Raw genomic sequence first — 12373 nt, 5'->3', positions numbered from 1 at the left:
CACAGCGAAATCAATATGAGATAGGAGAGCGGGCGTGGCCGAATGTTGTACTATAGGTGTTGTATAGTGAAGCTTAAACGCTTATGTATTTTTTATATCGGTGGTAAGATATATGCCTAGAGACGGGCAACCTTTTTGAGCCTCGCGGGCTACAATCAAATCAGTATTTTGTGGTGTATCAGAGCTTTAACAAAATAAATAAAATTATAGCTAACAAACCTTTCAAAGCGAGAGTAAAACATTCACTAGTAAGACAGCAATAAATAAAAAATAATACTTTGCGAGATTATGAGCCTAAGTTTGAATTTAAAAGCGCGTACCGTAAAAATGCTACCGGCAGGCCTAGATTTTATATCTAGTGTATAAAAAATGACAACCCTACCGAAATCATATAAAACATATAAAAATAAGCAAGCTTAGGCAAATATTAAAGTAATGAAAATGGAGGATAAGTCGAAGGTTACATATATGCCTTCAATGTTTAATATAAATTTAGCTATAAGACAAATATATTTTGGCACATTTAATCCTGAATAAATTTTAGTTAAATAATGTATGTGTATAATATAAATTTAAAACACTCTCGCGGGTTACCTAAAATATATATGCGGTCGATCGATCGACCGCGTTCGACGTCATGGGCACCCCTGACATAAGATATATTAGGGTTTAAAGCGTAATTTAATAAACATGATACCAAAAAAAGTATTATTATTATTTAACACTGATATTTAAAAAATATAAAAACAGTACTTCACCTCAAAAAATAATTCAAAGTAAATACCGCTTTTATACCAAGAATATATTCTACCCCATTTGATACAAATGTATCCTTCAAAATCAAACGCCTTTTATATCTGTTCCACGATGCCATTGAGACACAAGCGAGCTTTCTATAAGACATAACTCATCGAATTCCATTTGCATGCATCTACTACACATGATGCAAAGTGAACCATAACAATTTATGAACACGACTGTGCGAATAATACATTTGCCCGGGGCGTTACATTATTTCCAGCTACAGGATTTATGTTACATTAAAAAAGTTGAAAAGTATTCATGCATTTTTATTTCTAAACAAACAACTCGACCGTGATTAATCGATTAATCCCCCTTATCAACGGCATTATAAGCCGCTGAGATCAATGTTTGACCAAGATTAGTCATCAAGATTACGTGGAGTGGTCTTGAAATATATCTTCTTATCGGAGATTCTCCTGTCATCGATCATACCCAGCTGGGAATACAACAAAGGGGAGAAAAAATACCAAGATCCGACTACCGGGCGGCTCCTTTCAAAGATGTCGTGAGGTTATCATTCACCGGCTACTTTCTTCCAGGACACGATCCATTATTATCAATTTGGCCTAATGTACGGTAAGATGCATTCGTTTTTTATGTCGAACGCATTTGTCAGATGATAAACATGTTTACATTGTGTGGTAACATAATTACTTTCACGCAATGTCAAATAAAAATATAATACAATGTAAGAGGAAAAATATATAGTATAGAATACAATTTTGTATATAAGAGACCTCGAACATAGTTTTAAGAAATCAGTGAAAAAAAATAGTATCTCTAGCTATATGCCATTTTCATGTTTATAATTATTTATATAACCATTTTTATGTAAACAATTATTTATTAGCTATTAGTTATTAACAAAACGCTTGTGGTTATAATTTAAGGGGAAAAATCTATGTGTAATGTGCGAAAGTCGAGGGCCGCCTGTAATGGAAAAAATAAAAATAGCATAATGATAAACCAGTAACTAATACATAAAAAAATCTGACCTATCACTAATATATTATGGGATAATACGTATTCTAATCATTTAAAAAGTGCCACTTCCATTTATTTATAAATTAATGAATAATTTAAAAGATACATGTCGTTCTTGTGGTAGGAAAATTGCTCGTGTTGTAATCTCACGATGCTTCGATTATCTTAATCAGATTTTGGGCAGACGACAAGACTCGACCATATGCCATCCCTTTCATGATTTATCTCATCCGTGATCCAGATATATGATAAAAGGCCTGCCGATGAAATTGGCGTAAGATTTAAAGGTCTTATCTTGCCGAAGAGACAGGGTCCAATTTGTTCCAGCTTTAACTGACGATGTCATCATCTCGAAAAAAAGGTATAGGTCACAGGAAATTAACTGCATATAGTTAAACAACAGTTTGGTTACAGAGAGCTACATTAAAATGTTTCGAATTGATATAAATGTGACTACTAGCTGTCGGTATCTCACTATCGCGAAGTACGAAGCTAACTAGTGTGCGAATACGGGACCCTTAACTTTTTGGGTTTTAAATATTATTTTTGCTTCGTTCTGATTTTTTAAATATATATTTTAATTAAATGGTTCAAAGTAGATATTATTAATAATCAGGATTTTCAATCATAGGTAAAATGGTTCAATCTATAAAAAACTACTTAACATTTTCAATTTATTTGAAAATAGGTTTACAACTTGACTAAATATTTCCAGAAAAAAAACATTTTATATTATTTAACGTTTTAAAATTTAGATATTTAATGATAAATCTAAATAATTTATATCATTTATGAATAGTATTTATGAATAACTTAGCTAGATAATAATAAATTAAGCATTGTACAGTGAAATCTCAATATAGCGAAGCTCACGGAACCAATGAATATATTTCGGTACACTGAAAATTCGTTATATTGAATGTGAGGAAGATGATATATTTTTATTTTATTTTTAATTACCATATTACCACAGCATCAAAATAACCTCTAATAAGACTGACAGATCGTTTTTTGTCCATTTTTAAGGATACTGTATAAAACACAATAAAATTTGTGAAAAAAATGCTTAATAAAAAAAGTTTGAGGGTCAGCAAAACACCTGTAATGTCGCTTTTAAATACATCTGGCACGTTAAGGACGAACTGAATTCAGAGAAATATTGTGTCAAGTTGTAACGTCATTCTTTAATTGGGATCAAAATATTTCGTTATACTGAGATCAGTCACCGTTACAATGAAAACATTTTGTATGAAAGTTTTTCGGGTACAAATTGAAGATTCGTTATACTGGGAATTTTGTTATTTCGGTATTCGTTACAAAGAGATTTCATTGTAAAATAGGCAACCTAACTAAATATTAATAAAGCATAAAATACCAAAATGTTCTCCACATAAAATATAATATTAAAACGTAACATTTTGTATCATTTTAAAGTAGATTTGCAGTTTCAATAAATAATAATAATAAATAGCATCGGTTACACATCCACTCAAAAATATTACTGATATTTAAAAATATTTTGTTGCACCTAACTGAAGCTACTACACAATCGATCACCTGTAGTTAGTGCAATGTGAGCGATTATAAGTTATTGATTGTGTTTTAGCGTATTTTATGTGTTTGAGGGCCCGTTTTAACGCTGCATATAACACAATTTTATCATAAATTTACGTTTTTTAGTTACACCATAGGTTACTTTATTATTAAAAAAAGTTGTTTATATGTTTTATGTGTTTTAATTTATATCTACTAATTAAAACTTCAGACCAAAAGTGCGATTAAAAATATTAATAATTTTGAGACCTTTCTCTATTTTAAATAAAAAATAGTCACGTTTAAAATGTACCTAGTTTATTTGCAATGTGCATTAAATCGGAAGCAATGATAATGTTTATGTAATATAAAAGGAAAAACTCACTTTTTGGCCTCGGAGCCCGGCGATGGGAATTCAAAATTTGAAGATTTCATTACGAAGATTGTTTTATGATTGTTTATCTAATTATTCAATGTATTCTTCTGATCTTAAACACATTATGTATATATTTAGTTTTCATAGTTATAACACACCTAGTTAATTTGCAATCCGATTATTTATAAAAGAAAAAACTCACTTTTCGGCCTCGGAGCCCGTCGCCGGGAATTCAAAATTTGAAGATTTCATTACGAAGATTGTTTTATGATTGTTTATCTATTTTAATCAATGTATTCTTCTAATCCTCAACACATTTGTATATATTTAATTTTCATAGTTATAACACACCTAGTTAATTTGCAATTCGATTATTTATAGTCAGTCAAATCAAACAACGCAACAAAAAGTATTGTCGCATAGCAAAAATTTATTTATAAATAATAATTATTTAAAGCTGTTGTCACGTTGATGTCGGCCATCTTGATTTATATTTGAATGCTCGTTTTTCATTGGTCGAAACAACCGAAGGCATTACCGGCGGCTCGAAAATTAATCGGAGCAAATTCAATTTTTATTATTATAAATAAATATATTTCTTTTGTTTACGTGTATTATTTATTATACACCGTTCATACAAAGTGATGTGCGTCCGGAAGCGGCTTAGAACAATTATATGTATGTATATAAGATTATTGCAATACTGTCTGTCATGTGTGACGAAACATAGTAATCGCTGATTACTCATAGTTTGTTTGCGGTTTATTAAATTTGCGATAAGCCGTTTAAATTATAACGGCTCGTTGGTCTAGGGGTATGATTCTCGCTTTGGGTGCGAGAGGTCCCGGGTTCAAATCCCGGACGAGCCCTTCTTTTTTGCTGTTAAAAAAACTACTTACGGTTAAGATCAAGGGACGCAATCAGGACTCAGTAACGAAAATCATTGACGGATTATTAGAGCATTTTCGATTGTTTTGATAATACATAAAATTTCACCATTTTATATTATACTAATAATTAAAGCTATATGATTTTTTTATGATAAAAATATATGTATTTTATTGTCAAACGCTTGATAAGTTGGAGTAGTATATTAATTATATTATATATTAATATGGAAAAATAAAGCCCCCTGTGAATATTAAGTAATAGCCACGTCTTCTATATAATGACCCAATTTTCTAGTAAATTAACTGTAATTGAAAAAAATATTATATAAACATATATTACTAGCCATAAAATTACCAGAGCTTATCCAAATTTGAGAGATTGCATAACATAAACCATCAATAACGTCGGATTATTCAATCGCGTATGATTTACGACTCGACTTCGTCAAATTAAATTTCGTAAATGTGGCGTGATGAACCCGAAAGTAAAAAAAAAACATTATTGTTAAAACACGTGGGCGTGACAATAGACATAATTGACAAATTGGCCGAAATTTACGAGATAGCAATTTTTAAGCGCAGATGAAAAATCCGGTTTCAAAAAATGAACCGGTCATTATACTTTTTTATCATACGCAACGATTTTTCTTTCGATCAATAATTCACGATATAATTGATTATCTCATTCGGCGAACTTTTAACATGTGGGACAGCAGCGTTTCTGACATCTCAAAATTTGAGCAGTTAAATCACGAGTTGAACTGTTGTAGGTCGTTTAAAATGATTTGTTACCGCAAAGTGTCACTATACACGCCTTCAGATTGTTCGGACAAAGTGAGTCTTCCATCATTTCTGCTTGGACCGAAATTTACATACACACCAGACCGTGAGACTGCATGTGCGTAATGTTTATGTATATTAAAAATATAAGTACATAAAGCGTCTGAGCCTCGAGGCTCAAAAAACCTGACCGATGTGACCGACTGACGTGTCGGAAGTCCTTTGACTGTTAAAAATACATATTAAAAACTCGCGGTCTCAGAAAAAAAAAACATAAAAAATAACAAGATGTATTAAATGAGGTGTGTCAATTTCAGCTTTATTGGACGTGTAGTTTGTGTTTGATGGTCAAATATTGACGACGCATTTTATCACGCTCTGCAATTTTTTTTTAAATTACAAAACAATGAATTTGCATTAATTTTTTTAGTTGAAAATGAAACGAACTACAGTGAAGTGGTGTATACATTTATTACAGAAGGCTTTTAGTGAAAATTTTATGTCCAAATAAAAGGTTAATGAATAGTAAAAATGTTTCTAAAAAAGAGAAAAGCTGAATTATTTTATACATACAAAATGGGCTCAAGTATCGATTAGATACATACATTTAAATCATTGTATTGGCAATAGTATTTTAATACAAGTTAAAGAACATTTATTTATATTTGTAATAGTTTTCCGATCGATATTATAATTGACTTGGAATGATGCCCAGAACGATTTATCGTTGATTAATAATACATTTTTATTTGTTTATGTCTTAAGTATCTTGCAAAGAAAATAATTTATCATTACTACTAGGATTTACTGATTTATAAATTGAAACTAAAATATTATTAACAAGAATTTAAGTATTTATTTATTTATGAATTAGTTCGACCTTCTAATTGTTTTATAGCTAAGGATGAAAAGACCCAGATAATTAGTGAAAAATCATGAGTGTATGTAGCTGATATGAAAAACAAAGGTCCAATCGTATCAATGGAAGCGGTTTAAAGGAACAAACTAAAAAAGCACGTCAAGTTTGATCAAATATCAAGGTTCTCGTTAAGGTTACCTTTGATTATAATGAAATATTTCATTACAATTTTTGCAGTTTTACGTTATTTACATTAAACAATCTAAAGAAAAGGATCAGAATCGTAAGCAAACAAATTATATTTTACGCCACATAATATTTTGCGTCAAAAACGACACTGTAGTGGTACTGTAACAACTCTTTGTGAGATTTTACTATTCCCGCAGATAAAGAGTACATTAAAAGGATAACTTTTTAAGATATAAAGGCAAATTTCCGAGTGAAACTATACTAAAAAAATGCATTCCACAAATGTTTTGCGGATAAATGCTGGCATAATTATACTAATAATTTTTAAAGTATTTGAAATAGGTAATATGGCAAGGTTGGAAATTTAGACGACGACTGTTTTTATTGATATTTAATCAATACGATACTCTCAACCTCATTATCTACTTAGAATAAAGTCCTTGAATTATTAAGCAGTGTCAATAGTGGGAGTGAAATTACATGTTTTATTGAATAGTAAAATATTTATATGATCTATTGTTCTACATCTTCCATCGATATTCTAAACTCATTGTTCTTGAGGACACTGTTCGATTGAGTATCTTTTTTATTACTGATAAAGTACAGTTTTAACTAAAACATTCTAAACTTTATCACGTATTAATATATAACGTTTTAAAAAAAATTTCCATATTTTTTTGATAAATAAATTTATGATAAGAAAAAAGTATTAAAATAATTATATTTTATATTGATTGAAATTCATTTTGCCACTAATTGAAATAAAATAAAGTACTTTTATGTACTGTCTATTTATTTTTGAAACCACAGTGATACTAGTAATATTTATTTATTTTTTATAGTGAAATTTGTACTAGCTTGTATTTTTATGTGGTAACACCGCGCTATAAAAAAACGTGTTAAGTGTATGTACATTTCCCTGTTTACGACTATCAACAATTAGATAAATCTTACACAATGAGTACTCTCCGAGTTTTTATCTAGCGTTGAGAGCGTGCATTAAAGCAATAGTCTGTTATCAAAAAATTGGCTCATTTTTTAGAAACTGACGTCAAATGGTGCTCACGGTTCTTACATATATAATATTTCCTTCTCGCTCTTTTGGTCGTGAGATTATCTTAATGACTGCGTAATAACAAATTTTATTATATATATTACGTCCATTTTTATAGTTTTTTTAACAACTAACATCAAGCAACTTTACAAAAAGATTTTATACAGCGGTGTAGTGGCAAATAAAAATGAACATATAAAATACATGTACAAATATTATATCCTATGTACATATAATATTATATTTCAATATCAAACTATTTTTTCATGCTTATTGAAGTCTTGTAGATATTAAATTAATGACCGTTTTTATCAATATAAATATAGTTTGATATATGTTAGTTGTTAATAGTTTATGTAGAATGCTAAAAAACGCTTAGACTCGCAATTTTTTTGTATCTTTTTTGTGTATATTATACATTTTCGATAATTAAAAAAAAGGTCTCGATTGCGTCTCTTGTTCTTGTACGTCAAAACATCAAGCCAAGCGTGCTCTCCCGCCGCTCTGTCGTTATTTCCGCTTCGTTCTTGCTCTGGATACCTTCGCGTCCTACATATAATTAAATATATTCAGCCGCTACAGCTCACACACAGCTAACCTGTCTAATAGCTTAGATACGAGCGAGATATTATATTAGATATGTCTATAATAAATAATTTATTGCCCGATTAAATGTTTAAAATAATATTTTTTTAATTATTATATATTTTTACTCTTACCATTTTATATTTATTCTGACCTCGAATATTACAATTATGACCATTCATTATTTTAATTCTGATCGTCCTATATTTTTATTCTGACAGTAAGCTAATTTTATTCTGACACTAAACAATATAATTATGAAAAGGCTGTTAATAAAATACCTGATCGAGATTTGATTTAAATTCTGACCATTTAATTTGTTGCCATACTTGTGTCTTACTGATTATTGGTGATTTGAATTTGTATGGAGAGATAGAGGTTACCATTAAGCCTTACTATAGTTTATCCACAGCCTCTATTGAGTCACAGTATCATAAATAAAGATAAAATGAACTAATATAATCTGTTAGATATGTATCATATATTATCTTCCTATATTCAACTCAATAAGCTCTGCTGTTTGTTCAATCTTTTGATTGGCAAAAATAATATCAAATTCAAAGAGCTCGAAAACAACGCTGCTAAACGGGGTCATTGAATTGGACCCTTTTTGGGACAATGCAATATTAAGTTACAATATATGTGCTCCATTGTAATAATTATTTTTATGCTGCTACACATATTTATATTATAGTACACACATTGTTCAACGTTTTGTTATATATAAAGTGTGATTTGCAATGAGGATGTTTTGACAGCAGCAATTATTATCGCAGCTGTTTCGTACCCTGCAATAAATAAACCTTCAATATTGCTGCAGTTAGTTATCTGTGTGCAAGTAATAATTCGATGCACATGTTTATGCGCATGTAGCAGAGCTGAATAACAATAATAAAGTGTGGAGGAAGAAAAATGGCGAAACCCTTCAAACGATCGAAATAGACTTCAATGCGTCATGTTACCAAACCTAAATCAAAATTTTACTATCAACTAAATTTTTATTATTCAATGAAAAAATCAATATTAGTTTTATTATAACTCACTTTTATCTATAAAAAATCCTTTTTTGACACTATTTTATTGCAGATCTATGAATAAACTAAAGAAATTGATTAATGAATTAAAATATATTATCATAACGTAACATTTTAACGTAGGCCGCAACAATGCGGCCACATACCTTAATTTGTAAAAATTTATTGTCTATTAAAATAGTATAGGTATATACATTCCTAAGTAATTTACGTTTATATTAATGTAAGTATTATATATAATATGTACTCATATAAAACATTCATACGAAATAAGTTTTAATAAAATATATTTTATAATATATATATATTTGTAGTTTCTATATTATTATCCATTATGAAATTTAAAATTTATCAACAAAAAAAAACAAAAAGAGAAACATTTGGGCTCGTCCGGGATTTGAACCCGGGACCTCTCGCACCCTAAGCGAAAATCATACCCCTAGACCAACGAGCCGGTTACTGCTACGTTCACTTTACGCCAATCTAAGCGGAGTGGAACGCCCAGTACAAAATGCCAATCGCACGGTGACCTTGTTTTATTTTTAATCTAAATCAGAGACACCTATCGGCAATAATATATTATTTTTATTTTTAAACTATTTAATGAAGGTATATTTCATATTGTAATTGCAATAAATAATTTAGTTAACAATAATATTATGGAATTTACAGTATTTACAGAATTTGCAAAAATAAAAATTAAATTATCATTTATGATTTGCAACTTGACTAAAAAATATTTTCTTACATATTTCATATACGGTTGCTTGGCCAAAACAATAAGGTAGATTTACACATGTATGCGAAAAAATATTACAAGTTTATTTTATAATACATTACAAATAATTAAAATAGTTGATAATAGCATACGATATTTTCATAAAGCTTACTTAAACATTAACTGAAATTAATCACATAGAATAAATATAAGTAATTGATTTTCACAAGAGTCGAAGTCGCGAGTCGTGGCTGAGTCGAAGTCGTAAAATGTCGACACACTTCGACTTTCTTTTAAATAAATATTTTTTATAGTGTCGCACATTAAAAAATAAAAAAGGTAGTATATTCAAAAATAATATATTAAAATGTTTTTTTATAAAAAATAATTTAAAGTTAAAAACAAACCATAGAATACAGTGTTAATGAATTGCCACTTCTAAATGTGGCAAATTTATTTCTTAATTATAATATTTTTTTTAATTTTATTTTTACTAATTTTGTGCAAAGGTTGATTTTATTAAAATGATTAAAGTATTAGTCTTTATAATAAAGCACACTTTTCCAAAGTGTGCTTTATTAATAATTTTTTTTTAAATATACATGTTTATATTAGTAAATGCTAAATATTTATATAAAATTTAAATTATTACTGTATAAAATAAAATAAAAAAATTTTTTAAACTTTTTTGAAACTTGAAAAATGTTACGATAGAAAATTGTGTTTTTGTTGATAATATAACCAAAAGACATTTATTGTTTATAAAACTCTCCCGGTGTTGACTCCATTAGAAACAAGTATATTTTTATATCCTGTGTGACATTTTTGAACTCCTTACTTTTTTTTAGCAGCATTATACGATACGATTTTTTTTAATGATTGCACTGTTTAACGAACTTATTATTTTTTAATGAAAATATTATTTAAACTATAGAAGTTATCATGCTCACAAAAACCGATATATCCCATATACTTATTTAGATTTTGCTTTGAAGAAAGGGATCAATTTTCGCAATAGTTAGTTTGGTAGCATTTCTACATAAAAAAAAAACACAAAAAAACATATACAAGCTACGGCCCACAGTATGGTGATGTATGATATTTTTAAAACGTAAAACATGTTAATCATAAAAAAAACATGCTCTTTTGCGCTGTACACTCCGACGTTAATGTAAATTGATAATTTATAACATAAACCATGTTTTTAGTCACAAAAGAAGCTTTCGTGGGCGTCGGACATGTTAACAAGCCAATTATTAGGCACGAATTCAATCTACGTTCAAGATTCACGTGTGATTATTTCGTCGTACGTAAAATGATGATTTATAACTTATAACATTATCACTGCACCAACACCGTATCATTACGCCGCTTTTCCACGAGGCTAACATTTAAAAGAATCAATCGTACGCGATAGTTCATTATGATGGTTAAACGTTGATATTTCATAATAATTTCAATTTATATTGTAGCCGTGCCTCCCTACGTGTTGGCGATACGAATTAATAAGCACTTGATAAGGGTATGCCTTCGGGTCGGAAGGGCGTCTAGCAATAAATCCAGGAACGCATTCATCAAGAAAGAGGTACGTATACATTAAAACGAAACAATTGATTCATCCTTTGGTAATGTTCGTACAGAAAAATTGTATCTTACTCAACTGAGTAAATCAAAGTAGTATACATTATTTCTTAACTTTTTAGACTGTAAATGTAGTTCTGATTTCAATCATCAATTCTGAGTGATGTTTTTCCTTTCAAATATTTTTCATTCGTGTCTCATAAATAAAACTCAATCAAAAACCTTATCCACGTCTAACGAATCGTATTTATTGTGAAAACTTTTCATCTAATAATATGTAGTACTTAGTCCAGTGGCTCTTTTGTCGAGTATTCTCCTCAATCACTCCCATTGTTGGGCATCGCTGGCTAGCAGCAATCTCTCTCGGCAAGAATAGTACCTCACCTCGGACGGCACCTCTTTGAGGAAGACATCACAAGGACCCGATAATCGGGCCCCCGTTGCCTTCGGAACTGCTTCGAACAATTAATCTTTCGCCTTGTTTGAATAAGTTGATTCAGTGTCGACGAAGAACAATTTGTGTGCCCGTGGGCGGCCAGAAATTTGGGCCCTTTTGTCGAAAAAGGATTCAATTAAAGCGAGACAATACGTGAAACGCTTGTTTATTTTGTCGAGTCCATCAAATTATCGGTCTGTATTGTCTTTGAAAAAGAATAAACCACTATAGTAAAACGAGGGAGGTTCAATAAGTTCGAGAAGTTTAAAGAGAATATTTTATTTTTCTGAAACTCACTACTCAACTGGTTATTTATTCCTTTATTAAAGTTCAAAATCACTGCTGAACTATCAGAACTTATCTCAGGGCACTTTTTGCCACCATTCTGGAAATGAAGAAGTCAAGGACAGTGAGCCAATAGGTTGATTTACCAGTTGTATGAAAGTCACATTTTAATTCCCTTATTGCATTTCTAAGTTCTTTGCCTTTTGTAGTACTTAATCTTGATCCCCAGACTACGTGTTTGCTTTAAAATCCCCTTACACAATGT

General features: G+C 29.9%; 2 non-coding genes across 2 annotated transcripts; one reads left to right on the top strand and one right to left on the bottom strand.

Moving 5' to 3' along the window:
• Positions 1–4494: 4494 nt before the first annotated feature.
• On the top strand, positions 4495–4566 carry TRNAP-UGG (transfer RNA proline (anticodon UGG)). The gene has a single exon. It is a non-coding gene; the product is annotated as a tRNA-Pro (tRNA).
• A 4904-nt stretch (positions 4567–9470) lies between these two features.
• On the bottom strand, positions 9471–9542 carry TRNAP-AGG (transfer RNA proline (anticodon AGG)). The gene has a single exon. It is a non-coding gene; the product is annotated as a tRNA-Pro (tRNA).
• Between the last annotated feature and the right edge of the window lie 2831 nt (positions 9543–12373).

This window comes from Plectrocnemia conspersa, unplaced genomic scaffold (genome assembly GCF_051122295.1).
Source record: "Plectrocnemia conspersa isolate PC_06_02 unplaced genomic scaffold, ASM5112229v1 ptg000010l, whole genome shotgun sequence".
In the NCBI taxonomy this organism is placed as follows: domain Eukaryota; kingdom Metazoa; phylum Arthropoda; class Insecta; order Trichoptera; family Polycentropodidae; genus Plectrocnemia; species Plectrocnemia conspersa.
Note: the sequence above shows the minus strand (reverse complement) of the source record. Positions and strands in the feature narration are given on the sequence as shown.